Source organism: Podarcis pityusensis, assembly GCF_964106645.2.
Source record: "Podarcis pityusensis genome assembly, chromosome: 4".
Taxonomy (NCBI): domain Eukaryota; kingdom Metazoa; phylum Chordata; class Lepidosauria; order Squamata; family Lacertidae; genus Podarcis; species Podarcis pityusensis.
In genome coordinates this window covers 25577768-25593875 of record NC_138027.1, presented here as the reverse complement: position 1 = coordinate 25593875, position 16108 = coordinate 25577768, and the positions used below count along the sequence as shown (strand labels likewise).

Below are 16108 nucleotides of genomic sequence, written 5' to 3'. Positions count from 1 at the left end.
CAACATTAACCCTGCCATGTAGAAATCCCTTGCAAGACCACCACAACATCTGGAGACAGTCAGTCAGGTCATGTATCCACAACAGTGACCAGAAAAGGAATGACCGCGGAAGGAGTGCAGAAAGAAGAAACACTATGGCACACTTGCATCAGCACAACCAGACATCTTCATCTGCTCCAGCTGCAACAAATCATGTCTCTACAGTCACAGCAGGCACTGTAACTCTCCAATGGTTTGAATTTACCCCTGAAGGCACACTCTTCCATTATCTCCTGAAACTGGCAGATGCCAACCAGATATAATGTAAACACATTACAAAGTTCCTTTGATTTCAAGTGGAATTTATCTTTGTAACAAGCATAGGATCAAGATTAGCATCTGCTAGTGTCAGATTCAGCCAGGATTTGAACAACAGTTCTTAAATACCTACTCCCTATTTAATGAAACAATCTTACCAGTCAGCTTTGAATATAAAGCTAGTTCAGTCACTGGGGCAGTCCTCTCCACAGCCTGTGTACATTAGAAAAGGTTATTGTGCCCTCCAGCATGCCTGCAACATAATGTGCAACAAATGTGCACACAACCTTTCTGTGCTATCCTCTCCCCTTCGAAGGAAGAATGTACAAATAATTCACATATATAGTTCATCTCACACTTTCAGTTGTAGAGCTAAACACTGAATAACGAGGGCACGTGTGTTTATTTTCACAGAGAACCAGTAGTGTTACCTATCCTACTTTCCCCCAACCTAATGCACTCCATATGTTTTGAACTACAACTCCCATTAGCCCCAACTGGCATGGCTACCTGGATGAAATCAAATAATACCAAAGTAGCTTTAACAAAACTAGCTATAAATTGAGGGGGGGAAATCCTCTCTATTGAATCATCTGGACATAGCCTGACTGCAAAGGAAAGCTAGTAGAGAAAATAAAACAGTATTTTATCATTTTACAATTTCCCTCTCCTCCTATATGGAATCTTGAATATGCGGGTAGCTAACTATTTAACTGCCCAGCCTCAATATACAAACATAGCTTTGTATTGTTGTTCTCTTACATGATCAGATTACAGAATTAACAAAAGGTGCTAACAAGTTAATCCAGTTCTTAACTGTAAGGGCTGCTCATCTGCATGTATTTATCTTCCAGATGGCTCTCAATGCATATGATGGAAACGGCAGACAGGCAGAATATATCCTGTGCCACTTGAAACTCTTAAATGATCTTTGGAATAAATGTTATTGCATAAATAACACCTTCACAAGTTGTTGTGAATTCTATATAAAATAAATTGGGACAATCCTGTCAGTCACTTTTATGTACCATTGGTTTCAACAAGAAACACTTACAGGTGAAACTCGAAAAATTAGAATATCATGGAAAAGTTCATTTATTTCAGTAATTCAACTTAAAAGGTGAAACTAATATATGAGATAGACTTTATTTGTTATAATTGTGATGATTATGGCGTACAGCTGATGAAAACCCCAAAGCAGTGCATTTCTGATAGAGATGCCAAGCTAAGTGTACCAATCTTACTCATTTCAAGGTCATCAGTATGAAATACTGGGATATAACCAAAATAATAATTTGTTCTATTCGTAGATTAGGGCTTTCCTATCCCCATCCCACTACAACCCCACCAACCCAAAATCCATCTGTGGAATGAGGGAGCCTTGGAAACATTATGAGATGTGGCACAAGTGGCCATCGATGGAAATTACTAGGGTCTTGTTCAATACAGGCCATGTGTAGTCAGTTTTGTTGCTCTCATCCCTGGTTTGCTTAGGTTCCTTTATAATGGAGTGTGTGTGTGTGTTTCCTTTCTTGCACAGAATCTATGGCAGTGTATGTGGGGCTTCCAAACAAGCTCTCAGCCAGCACAAAGCTTAGTGTGTCACGTGCTTTTGGACCATGAGTGGGGACCAGGTATACAGATCTTCAGATTGCAAGAAAATGTTGTATAGACTTCTTTTTCACAAATGATGGTACCACAGTCAAACTTTCAAATCAAACTGTAGTTCACTCTGCTAATTTGGCAGGATGGAAAAGAGATACTGGGGTGACAGAGAAGTTGCACTTTTCAAGTCAAACAAGCTCAGAATAGTTTGTCATCCTGACAAAACCATAAATCTTGTTGATATTCAGCATTTGTTAAGGTTCACTTACTGTTCTAGAAAATAACAGACCTCTTAATGCTATTTTCTCTTCAGTTCTGAAAGATTACTACACCAATTTTTCCATTATGTGCAACAAATCTAAATAATAAGATACGAAAACTCTAATTGGCCTAACTGAAAAAGAATGAGTACCCCCTCTTCCCAGAAAAACCACTTGGAATAGCAAATAATCACTGCTCTTGCCCAAGCTTGACAGGAAATAAGTAACAGACCCTTAAAAACATGGAGGAGTAATGGGGAACAAAACATTCCTTTCTCTTTTTCCCCTGACGAAAATAATGACAAACTGAAAACAAGAGCTGTACAACGCTAATCAGTGTTTCATTATGGTACTCATGTTGCTTAATAGAAATGAGAATTTGTGTGTCCCCACATCAGCAACAAAGCAAATGAAACAAATGCACTATCCCCCTGCACCTACCCCATTCCTTAGAACTTGAATACAACAGCTTTTCTAGCAAGTCATGTGAACTGAGCCATTACTAAAGAACTACAGACTGAGTACATAAATCTAGAACTTTCCTCACACATTCTGTATCATGAAGAATTCCCTGTAGGTATGAAACTCAGATACTATACCATCCATGAACTCTGTCCAAAGACAAAATGGACTACCAACCAGAACTCCTGAATATTTTAAGCCGTTGAATTGAAACATACCTCAACTTGCGTTAAATCATAAAAGTAACATAGAATGCCCATATTTTACCTTCTGAGTCACTTATGCAAACTGCAAAGTACTGCAAATCATATTTATAATGTTAAACAGGTTTTTCCTGAACATTCAAACTTTATGCCACTATTAAAAGCCCTGAAAAACAAAACAGATAGTTATGACTCCTGCAGTGCACTTACTACATTTGGTGCCTGAAGGGAGTTTGAAAATGTTGTTCAAATACAAATAGTCATGTTAAACCTAATAACCTTTTAAGAAAAAGTTCTATTAACAGTAGGATACTGCTGCTGACAATGCAAGTAAGCAGACATATGCTGTCCCATATGAAGAACAACTCATCACCAGTGGAATTCTGTCACCCACTAACTTACCATTCAACTCAATCCTGGCCCTGACACATTTTGACAGTGGCAGTGTGCAGATGCTGCCTTTGAATGGGAGTGAAGCCTTTTAAAAAAAAAAACACAACCAAAAATAATAAACAATAACCTTCTAAAATGTTTTAAACCTTGGGTTAAGGAGAATCAAAAGATAATTGCAGTTAAAGTCACAAACGTTTCCCTTGATCACAAGTTAAGACACACTGAGCATTGAGATCTTAGGCTGGTTCCTATATTCCTAACACGATGGAGTAATGCTCTATCTCCAGTGGCTGCACACAGGGATGGGAAAAGAAATTCTATTCAGTTCATATTTAAAGGCAAACTACAGCCATCCTTCAAATTTTGCAATGCTGGTCTCCAACCAAGTAATGTATGCAAAAATGCATATACTAGGGTAAAGCATGCATAGAAATGCATGTATTGGTGAAAAGAACACAAAAATGCATATCATGGCAAACTGCTCCACAAAAATGTGTTTACTCTGCAAAAATGCATTAAAAAATTGAGTATATTAGGCATATTTTGCCCTAAAATGCTAATGAATTTTCATGAAAACTTTCCCTCCCAAAATTCAAAAACTGATGTGAAAAAGTGGATAACCAAACTTAAGATTGGAAAAATGAAACACAAACTGAAAGACTCTGAAAGTGACTTATTCATCTATCCTAGTTTCACAAGCATGAAATAATTAAGGAAAATATGCACAATTTTAACTAAATTATCCACTAATGCTCTAGTGACAATAGCCTATTTCAGGGGTTCTCAACTTTAACCACAGACCACCCTGTAAGTTTCATTCAGGTGGTCCGCAGTGTGTTTCATCACATTAAATGTTCATATTTATTTTTATTCTTATTTTATTGGGCATTTCAATAGCATAAAATTATTTTAATAGTGATTTTGTTGATACTTAACTTACACCTTAAACATCCCAGCTTCCCATAGGCATCCGTTTGGACAATGTGGGAAACAGGATGTTTCACAAGATGGATGTTCTGTCTGATCCAGAACTGTTCTTCATATATATATGAAATGTTCAGAAAGATCATCAACTTAGAGGCCAAGTGAATAAAAATGCCAGAGATTAAGAAGAAAGCAACAAAAGCAAAAATGTAGTTGCTTAATCATCAAGGAATGTGGTTCTCAACTGGCATGAAACAATAAATATAGTAGCAGGTGCAGAGACAAAGAAAAGGGCAACAAAAACTGGACTGAAAGGACAGCTTGGTAGTGATTGTGGTGAGAGGCTACAAAAAGTTGGTGTGGAGAGGTCATTACATAAGCATAGCATGTCCTCTGGAGGTTTTTGTTATTAACAAAAAATGCCTTAAAATAATCAATATTATAACTGATTATTAACAACAGGCAATAACTGTCTGGCAGCATTTGCTTACAACTATAAAGAACAGAGGGCACAATACATTCCATCCTTCTATATACTGAAGGAAGACAGATAACACATCTCAGTCCCTGCATCCATCACGGCCAGTGGCAGAGAAATGTCAGAGTAGGGAGTTCTTAACTGCAATCCTTATGACATGGTCTGAGCAAGAAGATGCTGGCTTAAGTCACGAAATTAGCAACAAAGTTCACCAACAAGGAGAGGAAATCAGCTAAGTTCTAGAACTATTCAGAAAGGCTAGCCTTTGGTCAACAAAGGCTCAAATCCATACGTGCAACTGCAAAGAACCCCAAAGAACAGTGTGTTACTGGTCCATTGGCAAAGTATGGACAGAAGTTTAGTCTTCTGGTATTTATATTCTATGTGGATATCATAAGCCTTTTATTGCTTTCCAGTCAAAGATGCTGACAATGGGAATTCTGAGCATCTACAGCTCCAAATACAAAGGTCACTGTTCCTGGATCCCCTGACACAGCAACAAAATGCTTCATGGTTTGATTTATTCTCTCTAGAAGATAGACAAGGGCTATATTCTGTTTCTAAATTCAAGTTGTGCTTGCAAAACACTTAACACTTGGCTGCAACATGTTTTGAAGAGAAAATTTTCCACATGACAAAAATGCAATGGTTTTGGCAGACAATATAGATGCTCCCAACAACCACTGTTTTTAAAAGAAAATGCACACTGAACTTTGCTCCAAGAACAATAATTTGCAGTTGCATGAAGTACGTATATTGCTGGCTGATGTCAAATGGAATGTATACATGTAACAGTAATGTTTTGAATTATTTTCAGTTCAAGATCATATAAATTCATACAAAGAAGAAACAATTCTTTTTTAAAAAAATGCAACTTAAGAAACTAAAGATCTTTCAAACAGTCCATAACGAAAGGGAGGTCCTGTTGGTGCATAACTGCTTTTTGTATGGGAGAAAGCGGCTTGAAAGGGCAAAATAAATGGGGTGGGGGAGAAAACCACAATCAAAAAGAGAACAGACAACAGACAGCTCAGCCACTAATGCATTGAAACTACACATCCTGATACAGAATCAATACAATCTACTCTCAGAGGAGAGAGAAGGTACATTTTGGTTCCTAAAAGAAAGTAGCAGGTCTACATAGTAAACATGCTCAGATTTCCCTCTCCCCCACTACTAAGAAACAATTGGAAACAAAGCTCTCTTTTTTAACAGAGGTGCCTCTCTTTGTTATTTACATGCTACCATAAACTACTGTAAAACTGAAGAGTAGAAACTATGCACACGACTCAACAAGGAAACTGAACATTATTGAACATATTATTTGTATTCTGTGTCCTCCTTACTCAACTGCCTGCAAAGAAACTGGATATATCATTTTTTAAATATTTTAAGCATCAAATATTAAATCTACTTTGCAACTTAAAACTTTTTTAAAGAGTTTTTTTATAAAAAAAGAAAAAGAATGATTTGCTAGCTTATTAATAGAAGTCACAATCTTTTATTTACTAAATATTGGATAGTATTCATTCATTTGTTTGGTCTTCACTGCTAGTATTCGTCTTAGCCTAACTCCTAAGACCACGTTTCAAAGCTAATGCATAAGCATTTTTCAGGGCCAAATGTTTTGCAACTCAATCTTTTCAAAGATTTCCATTATGGATGAAGGTCCATAAGTGTTAACTCAGTTAAGAGCAATATAAGGATGCAAGATTGATCAATATTATCAAGGTTACAGAGAAATGTTAACCATGATTGCCACCAACGCTCAAGACACAAATCAGTGGGGAGAGAGTTACAAAAGTGACTAAAGTGTAGTAAAGTACTTTTACATACACATTTTTCACTTTCGTTGCTATAGCACAGTATTTAATATTTGATGTTAATCAACAATATAGAACTAAATGATTGTCAGTTCCAGATTGATAAGAAACAACAACCACACACATATCATAAGCCATTATTAATGAGGTATCAGGCCACTGTGTAGCTATTTACAGGTTTTATCCATCAGTTGTAAAGAAAAACTGCCAGTTTAAGGGAAGCAACACTATGAGCACTGTAGCATAAGGTTACCAGACATCCCCGTTTCCCAGGGACAGTCCCTGAATTTACAGATCAGTCCCCATGCAAAATCTACTGAAGTTGAAAAGTGTCCCCGGATTCATTGAAAAAAATATGGTAACCGTACTGTAGCACTATATTTTTATATTAGAGTACATTTAAGTCTGTGGGTTCCTAAAGTCAGTGATATTTTCTACTGTTATTGGTAGTGTATTTCAAAAGTGTAGTGTCACTTCACACTTCCACAAAGCAGGACTTCCCAATAAATACAGAAAGCAGTATTCAAAAGGATCTATTTGTATGCAGGCCATGCTTAAGACAAATTGTGAAGCTAGCATGTAGCCAAATATGCACAAAGGCTATTCAACAGTATGGGCATTTTGTCCAAGTTCTTTCAGTTAATTATGGAAAAGAACCAAGCACGAGAACCATAAGGACTTTGAATAGAGACTGTCCCACAAATGAATAGAAGCTGTATGTTCAATTATTATGATTATTTATCTACTACCAACAATGCACACAGAACTTTAGGGTCGCAATACTGAAAAAGAAAAAGGAAAGACACAAAGAATACTCTGCCTCACATTCCCATCATACTTCATGAATATAGAAACAATATGAGGTTATACTGGATATATTTTAAAGGGTGAGAAGAGAATGAATGAGAACTGTGGATCTCTTTCCACAAAAATAAATGGGGACAAATCAATTGAACATAACAAATAATTTATTATTATGAATAGCTCCATTATTTTAATTCATATCCACTGAGATATGAAATCTGTAAAGGCTTCAAAAAGTATTCCAACACCTCTGGAAAGTTGAAAGAGATGTCCTTGTATACAAGAGAAGGGAATTCAATCTGTTGAATTTCATTGTACACAGGTCGTACATTGACAATACAGTGGTGCCTCGCAAGACGAAATTAATTCGTTCCGCGAGTTTTTTCGTCTTGCGGTTTTTTTCGTCTTGTGAAGAACGGTGTCGGAAAAGCTTTGGAAAAGCTTCAAAAATCACCAAAGTCCTCAAAAACCTCAAAAAAAGGCTACCACACCGCGTGCTATGAGTTGCTCCTCGAAGTCAAGTCGCAACTGTATTAACGGTTTTAAGAAAAAGGAAACAAACTTGCAAGACGTTTCCGTCTTGCAAAGCAAGCCCATAGGGAAAATCGTCTTGTGAAGCAACTCAAAAAACCAAAAACCCTTTCGTTTTGCGAGTTTTCCGTCTTGCGAGGCATTCATCTTGCGAGGTACCACTGTAAAGGTATTAATATACTAGGACTTGAGAGACGAGGGTTTAAATCCCCACTCAGCCATGAAGCTCACTGGGTGACTTCAGGCCAGCCACTGCCTCTCAGCAAAACTTACCTCACAGGGTTGTTGTGGGGGATTAGATGAGAAAGGGGAGATTAGATGAGCTCATTGCAGAAAAAGGTGGGAAGGAGGTATAAAAATATAAATAAATTTTTAAAAATTAAGCATCATAAACAAGTATTCCAACACCTGTTTAATTACCACTCACTGAAACAGATGTTGCCAAAATCCTAAAAACATAAGCCAAGAGAGGTAAGGCAAATCAATTTTCAGTGGAGTACCTATGTATGCTTGCTTTTGTTGCAACAAAGCACCATAAGACTTTAAAAAATTTTTATGGCACAATATTTTGTGGACTATAATGAAGAGAAACAGTGTAATCTATTCAGAAGTAATTTCACTAAATTCAGTGGGACTTAATCCCAGGCAAGCATGTACAGAAGTGGTGGGAACCTCAGGCCTGGGGGTCAAACGTGGTGATACTAGGCTCACCATACGTCAGGAAAATTCCTGACATGTCCTGGTTTTCGGATGTAAAAATGTATGAAAATGTGATGGGAAAAGCAGATGAAACAGCTCAAAAAAGCTCAACAATTTTGGGGTCTTCCTAAAAAAAAGCAACCTTAGGTGATATAGTCCTCATTATCTGGCCCACTGGATTCTCCTCAGGCCCCACCCTCTCCTCAGCTACATCCTCTTCCAAGGCCCCACCCCTGCTTCATACACTCCTTAAGTATTTTTGCCTGGCTGGAATGTGCACTTAACAAAGCACCGATAAGGACCAAAACTGTTTTGCTTTAGTACTGTTATTGCTTTGCATGCATTTTGACCATGCCCTGAAACATATTCCTTTTGCTATTTCATATTCCACTTTGTGTTCACGCTATCAGTGCTGCTGAACCTGCCATCCAAATCTGTTCTCAAGAAGGTTTGGGTATCTAAGCAGACAAAAGTTAAAACAATTACCCTTGCCACTGATGACTGCTCGCATTCTTTCAAAGATGTCGTATTAGGTGGCCATAGGAAAAGCTTTGTGATTCTTCTAACAGCTTAACTACACATTAATGGGTTTAAAAAAACAACAACATCAGGCATGGGGGAGAGATGATTATCTGAACTGGAACAAATTGATGTTACTACTGTGGCTTACTAAAACAAACCAAGTTCAAATCATAGTTCCTGAACTTGCTTCCATAGTTAAAATTAATCACAGTTTGTCCACATTTATAACTAATACTAAAATGCTGTTAACTGCGAACAGAAGGAAAAGCTTCTGATCTCCTTCGCACAGCTGCATCCAAGGAAGAGTGGGGTGGGCACAAGCCAGAGACTCATTCACATAACAATATATCACTAATGCAGTTAAAGCAGGAACACAATACAAGTTGAACTGAACAACAGGAATAGATAAAATGCCAGGCAGATCTAAAGCCAAACTCTTTTTGTTCAGGTGACTATTCCTAGGAAGCACATATATTTATACATAAAGCTCTTTAGGCATGCTAAAATTAGTATGCTAACAGTGTTGACCACTTTCTGAGGCTGAAGAATTAAGCACACTTACTAGGGACCAAATTCCACTGAGCTTGGAGGAGTGATGTAGGATCGTACTGTTAATATATATATATATATATATATATACACACATACACACACACACACACACACACACACACACACACATATATATATATTAATGTAAAGCAGAAGGAGCCAACATAGAGCCTTCCAAATGTTTTGGACTACAACTCCCAGCATCCCTGACAATTGGTATAGCTGGCTGGGGCTGAAGGGAGTTGTAGCTCAGAACACCTTGAGGGCACAACATCAGTGACCCCAATGTAAAAAGTACATTCTATTCAGTTGGCATATAAATATATTTACTAGTATTCTAATAACACTTTGAATATTACATTTCATCCACACTCTTTCCCCTAACTTTCCCCCTAATGAGATATTTCAATTGTTGTTTTTCGCAGTAACAAAAACTTTTCAGATAAACACAAGATTAACAAAACATACTTTTTTAGTTTTGTTGACTACATACAGTGGACACTTGGGTTGCAAACGTGATCCACATGGGATGCACGTTCGCAACCCGCAGTGGCGTGTCTGTGCACACGCAGGTTGTGATTCGGCGCTTCTGCGCATGTGCAAAGCGCGATTTAGTGCTTCTGCACATGTGCGACCGCCGAAACCTGGAAGTAACCCGTTCCAGTACTTCTGGGTTTTGGCGGTCTGTAACCCAAAAAAACGCAACCTGAAGCGTCTGTAACCCAAGGTATGACTGTATTCCAATTCAAAACTTCCCAGATTGCTTATGTCACTGACCTTAAGACAAGTGGTGCACATTTATTATACTGCATGCCTATATATATCTACCCAGCAGTAAAACCCATTCAGTTTGATGGGAATTACTCCCTGGTAAATGGGTTTAGAACTGCAGCCTTAGACATAAGCTGGTTTACTTAGCATAAGGCAACAGTCTAACAAAGCTGACATCACAGTATAGAAACTAGTTTCTATGATATTCTGCATATTTTACCTTCTTACTACCACAGCCAAAGAATTAAGATCTCTTGAATCAGGGTTTGTTAAACAAACCAAGAACATATAACACTGATAACAGCCTTTATGATTCCCTAACTTTGTTCAAATAATTTGAAAAATAAATGTAGTACAGGCGACTCTCAACTTAGGCAGTGGTTATGTTCCAGGATACAGCGTAAAGCCAAAATTGTGTATAGTCAAAACACATTGCATTCAGTGGAAGGTGGAATTGCCAAAGTATTTTTTCTGAGGCAGGAGACAGCCAATAATGCATAATGATTAACAAAGGATTATTCCTAATCATAGCAAGTAAAAAATAACTTTTACTATTTGCTCCCCAATTTTACTACTGTATTTAGAATTAATGCTCTAGGTTCTATCTGAGAGTAGGTCACAATGTTCCCCAAAACAAGGACTCCACCTAACAGCCAAGGCATCTATTCACACAGATCTATTAATCAAATGGAAGGCAGCATCTCTATGACATTTTCCTGACTTGGGGAAAAAATCAGAAGTATCAATACCTTCCTTACTCCATAGCTTTGTGTATGGTTTTCCTCAAGCTTCCTAAAATGCTGACTAACCAACTTCAAACTACTTTTCTTTGAGCGCACATGAGGAGGACAGTAAAATCTGCTGAAAGGAAATGTCTCACTATGTCAAAGCAGCCACAGATCATGTTGGCATATCTGTTACAGTGCCTTGGGAGATGCACTCATCCATCTACAGTGCTCATGCATTAGCTCTACCATCAATCTGTGCTGTCTGCTATTGATGTCACCAACAGCTACAACATACTGTTTTTTATACTAATGGGCAAGCACATACACTTAGCATTTATTTTTCTTATGTTTCTGAGTACTTCAGCATCAAATGTACACATCCCATCGGGAGTCTAACTGCAACAGATGAGCACAGGAGAGAGCATACAAGGTATTAATATGTTAACTATTAAAGGTGTTAAAAGTTGTTTGCCATTTTTTAATCGTAGAAGGGTGCATCTACTTTTGGTAGATTTGCACATACCCCATAGTAACTATTCCCTTGGCTTTGGGTGTTTTAAATGATTGTAGAGAAGGCAATACAGATGTTGAGTGTTAAAGTCCCAGTGATCCAACACTGCCAAAAAAATAATCCACTGGCTCAGTTCAAACATGATGACCAAACATGTTTTGCACTACCCAGTTTAGAAAGCAAACCATGGCTGAAAGCTACTGTCTTACTTTCACTGTCCATCTACCCAGCACTCACCATCATAGCTTCATAAACTCACTACCATCTCTATGGTTCAGCAGCCTTAGGAAATAGAGCAATCGTCATAATGGTTTGTGAATTCAGACATTGCATCAAACATCCATTAGCACAGATCTTGGATGGTGAACTACTCCAAACCATGGTTTCTGAAGGTGGCTGGCAAACAGCTGACAAACCATGATTGTATTCAGACATGCTTAACCAATTAAGTTTACCTAACCATAGTTTGGCATCATGTCTGAATTGACCCAGAATGCTTTGTGCCTGTTAAATAGGTCTGTTTTTAATAGTACCTCCAAAAAAAGTGAACTACAGTTGTCCAGTCACACACTCAGATAACTGGATATCATAAACAAATTTGTTCTCTAGTGAATCAGGATTTTATCCTGATATAGCAAGTTATCTTAACATTCTGCATACTTTGACAGTTTTAGAGAACACTTTTCTTCACTTTTTGCTTCACCACTAGCTAACCTTCACTTGCTCCATTTTCCCAGCACAAAGGCAGAATAGGCAAGTAAAAAAACCAACCCCTCACTCACTCAACAAAAGGAAGAACAGAGTAGTTTTAAAAACATAATTATGTGTAGTCTTCTTAGGGAGCTAAAGGGGGACCTAGATTTCAAAGCTTAGGGGATCTCTCTCTCTCACACACACACAATCTCTCTCTCTCTCTCTCTCTCTCTCTCTCACACACACACACACACACAGAGTCAATAAACACACACAGACAAACTATTTCTTACAAAATTAAAAACGTTATCTAGGATCCTAATCTCACACAAACCAAAACCCTAAGTAAATTTCTTTAGAGGTTGGTTGTATTAGAAGAAGAAAAGACAAACCCACAGAAAACAACACTAAATATCTTAATGATTGTGGGTTTACCTGCTTTCAGGGCTAGAGATTTGCACACTTAAGCCGGATGGAGCGGTCGAGCCCTTTGCCCGGTTTAAAGCAAAATAAAGGAACTTCGATCTGGAGTGGGAGGAAGACAGCCTGAAGAATGATGCAAATCTCTCCCTTTAAACAACCGCCTGTTCCAGAATGGAGAAAGCAGCCAGCAAAGCGGGTCACGAATTCCCCGGGGGCGACTTAATGTATGTGTATATGGGGTGAGGGGAGGGGGGGTGGGGCGCAGCCTCTCCCTCTCTCCCCTCCCCGCACTTTGTCTGGGAAGGAGGGGAGCGGGAGGAGAGTCTCAACTCTTTTTGAGAGTTACGCCGTATATATCAAGCGGGCAGCCGTCCCGAAAGACAAGGTGACACAACTCGCTGGCCGCAAGAAAGAGATACCGCTCATGTCAGTCTGACCCGGGTCGGCCAGCCTCGTCCCCCTCACACCGCATGAAGGGGCTCCGAGTGGCGCTAAACCCACGCGAGGCGGGGCGTGTGTGTGTGTGAAGGGGGCCTCGGGGGATTATGAAGGCGCTCTCTCGCTCACTCTCCGGGCGGGAAGCATCGAGTGACCATTTCGCTTTAAATCTCCCCAGTCGCAAAACTCTTCGGGATTATGAGATGGATAAGGAAGGTGGGCGGGGGAAGACGTCGGGCCGCCTCCGCTCCCAAGCCATGGAGCAACACGCTTCGAATTAAAACCACTTCTCCCGCCCCCCACCCCCACCCCGCCGCCTTTCCTCTCTTCCCTACGGTTTCCCTCAACCGCATCGCCAACGGGCGCTTCTTCTCAAAATAAGGGCTTTTGGGTGGGCGCGCGCTTCCCCTCTCGCGTTCTAATCCTCGCCCCCGCCCCCGCGGCATACCTCGCGCGCGCGCCACATTCCATCTGGCTCGACTACAGCAAGCGGGCGCGGGGCTCCCAGTCTACTCCCCACAGGCGGCAACAGCGGCCAGGCAGCGGGCTCAGCTCGGGAGCCATTCAATCCCCTCCCCCTCGGCGCCCTCGAGCGTGTCGAGGACTAGTCCCCGCCCACTCGGTCCTATCTAGGCTAAGGATGGAGGCGGGCAGAAAGCGAGGGCGGGAGGGAGGGAGGATTTGTATCCGAGCAACAGAACTGATCGGCATTCTCAGTAGCCAGTGAGCGGGGTAGAAAAGAGAAGGGCTGCTTTCTGCCTCAGGGATTACTTTAAAACACACACACACACAAACGGCGTTTGCGTTATCCCTTTTCCTCTTCGCTTTAAGGTTCTGGCAGCTGAACCGAATTGGCTTCTCCTGGGCTCTGGCCCATCCCGACTTCTCACAAGCTTCGCTTCCTTTCCTTCCGCACATTATCGCTTTCCCCCGACCGCTAAAGTTTTGTCTTCCTCACACGCACAACCTGTAGGACTCTTTCTCCTCACGACTCTCACCAGCCTCCGTTATTCACTCAGGAGCGCCCTCAGGGCAGGACCTCGGGGGAGAGAGGGCAGCCGAACAAGCCACGAGGGCCTCAAACGCAGCATCCCTTTAGAATTAGGTGAGGTCAAATACAGTACCTGTGTCTAAAAGGGGTCAGGGGATTAGACCATGAAGGCCAGCATCTCAAACAGGGCTGGGGGATGTTTGCAGGAGAGATTCTCTTTCTGGGTGGGGAGCCACAGTAGTAGCCTTCCTGCTGGGGTGTGGTTTATTTGTTTAATTTTAAAGCGTCTGTATGTCACGTAATATTTCAAAAATCACTTCAGTAACCGTAGAATTGTAGTAATAATAATAATAAATAATTTATTATTTATTCCCCAGCCACTCTGGGCGGCTCCCAAACAGAATATTCATAATTAAAACGCGATAAAACATCAAACATTAAAAACTTTCCTAAACAGGGCTGCCTTCAGACGTCTTCTAAAAGTCAGATAGTTGTTTATTTCCTTGTCATCTGATGGGAGGGCGTTCCAAAGGCGGACGCCACTACCGAGAAGGTCCTCTGCCTGGTTCCCTGTAGCTTCACTTCATTGCTGCAATGAGCAGACTAAAAATCCCCAGTATGTTATCAAAACAAAAACACAACCTAAGGACTGTAAAGCAACAGCTTACCATGCACATAGCTGGCAAAACCAATTTTAAAAATTCAAAGAATATGTAATACCATTTATAGAACCTTAGACAGAATGAAGCACCTCACTTCAGGAAACACATTTTTTTTCTGGATACAGTGAAAAGGCAAGGCAAATATAGAATCAGTTTGTTTTTATTGCTATGAGGGGCACCAGTTGAAATATCTGCCTCCAGCATTATGAATGCCTTAGACTGCCTCCTCAAAGTTTCAGGCATCTTCTCTGCTCATCTACCATTATATTCATTGCAGTCATCAGAGAATCCAACCCTCTAGTTCAACATCCTGTTCTTAGAGTGGCAAAACAGATGCCTCTGGGTAGCCCACAAGCAGGACCTGAGCACAAAAGCACCCTCCCTTTCTACAGTTTCCAACAACTGGTATTCAGAAGCATACAGCCTCCGATAGCCATCATGGCTAGTAACCACTGATAGACTTTACCTCATAATTTGTCTAATCCTCTTTTAAAGCCATCCAAGGTAGTAACCAACACTGCTTCCTGTGGGAGCAAATTCCACAGTTTAACTACGCACTGTGTGAATAAGCATTTTCTTTTATCTGTCCTGAATCCTCCAACATTCAGTTTCATTATACGTTCACGAGTTCTAGTGTTATGAGAGAGGAAGAAAAACTTTTCTGTATCCACTTTCTCCATGTCATGCATAATTGCATACATTTCTACCATGCCCCCTCTTACATCTTTATAATCTTTATACATAACATCTTTATGCGCCCCCTTGCCCAGATTATCCGGAGCTTTGGGCTGGGCTGTCACCAATATGCTGATGATACTCAGCTCTATCTGCTGATGGATGGCCACACCGACTCGGCCCCAAACACACTGACCAGATGCTTGGAAGCTGTGGCTGGATGGTTTCGTGGGAGCCGATTGAAACTAAATCCTTCGAAGACAGAGGTCCTATGGCTAGGTCGGGATGGCATGGGGATGAGGGACCAACTCCCTTCTCTTGGGGAGCCCAATTAGTGCCATTGCCTTCCATTAAGAGTTTGGGTGTAATCCTTGACGCCTCCCTTTCCATGGAGGCGCAAGTTACAGCAACAGCCAAGGCGACATTTTTCCATCTTCGCCGCATCAAGCAGTTGGTCCCTTACCTTTCCCGCCCCGACCTGGCCACAGTGATCCATGCGACGGTCATCTCCAGGCTTGACTACTGTAATTCGCTCTACGTGGGGAGGCCCTTGAAGCTGTCCCAGAAACTCCAGCGGGTACAGAATGCTGCAGCGAGGCTCCTCACGGGGTCTCTTCCACGGGAGCATATTCACCCAGTGCTTTTCAAGCTGCACTGGCTCCC

At 40.6% G+C, this 16108-nt stretch overlaps 1 protein-coding gene across 3 annotated transcripts in view; it reads right to left on the bottom strand.

Moving 5' to 3' along the window:
• Positions 1-13707, bottom strand: part of WASF3 (WASP family member 3) — a 31357-nt gene extending 17650 nt beyond the window's left edge. Inside the window, exon 1 of one of the 3 annotated variants that reach the window (XM_081004142.1) lies at positions 13566-13707. The gene's annotated coding sequence lies outside the window, so the exon portion shown is untranslated. Of the gene's footprint in view, positions 1-12691; positions 13464-13565 lie in introns of those variants that run through there. The other 2 variants (XM_081004143.1, XM_081004141.1) reach the window with 2 other exon arrangements.
• Between the last annotated feature and the right edge of the window lie 2401 nt (positions 13708-16108).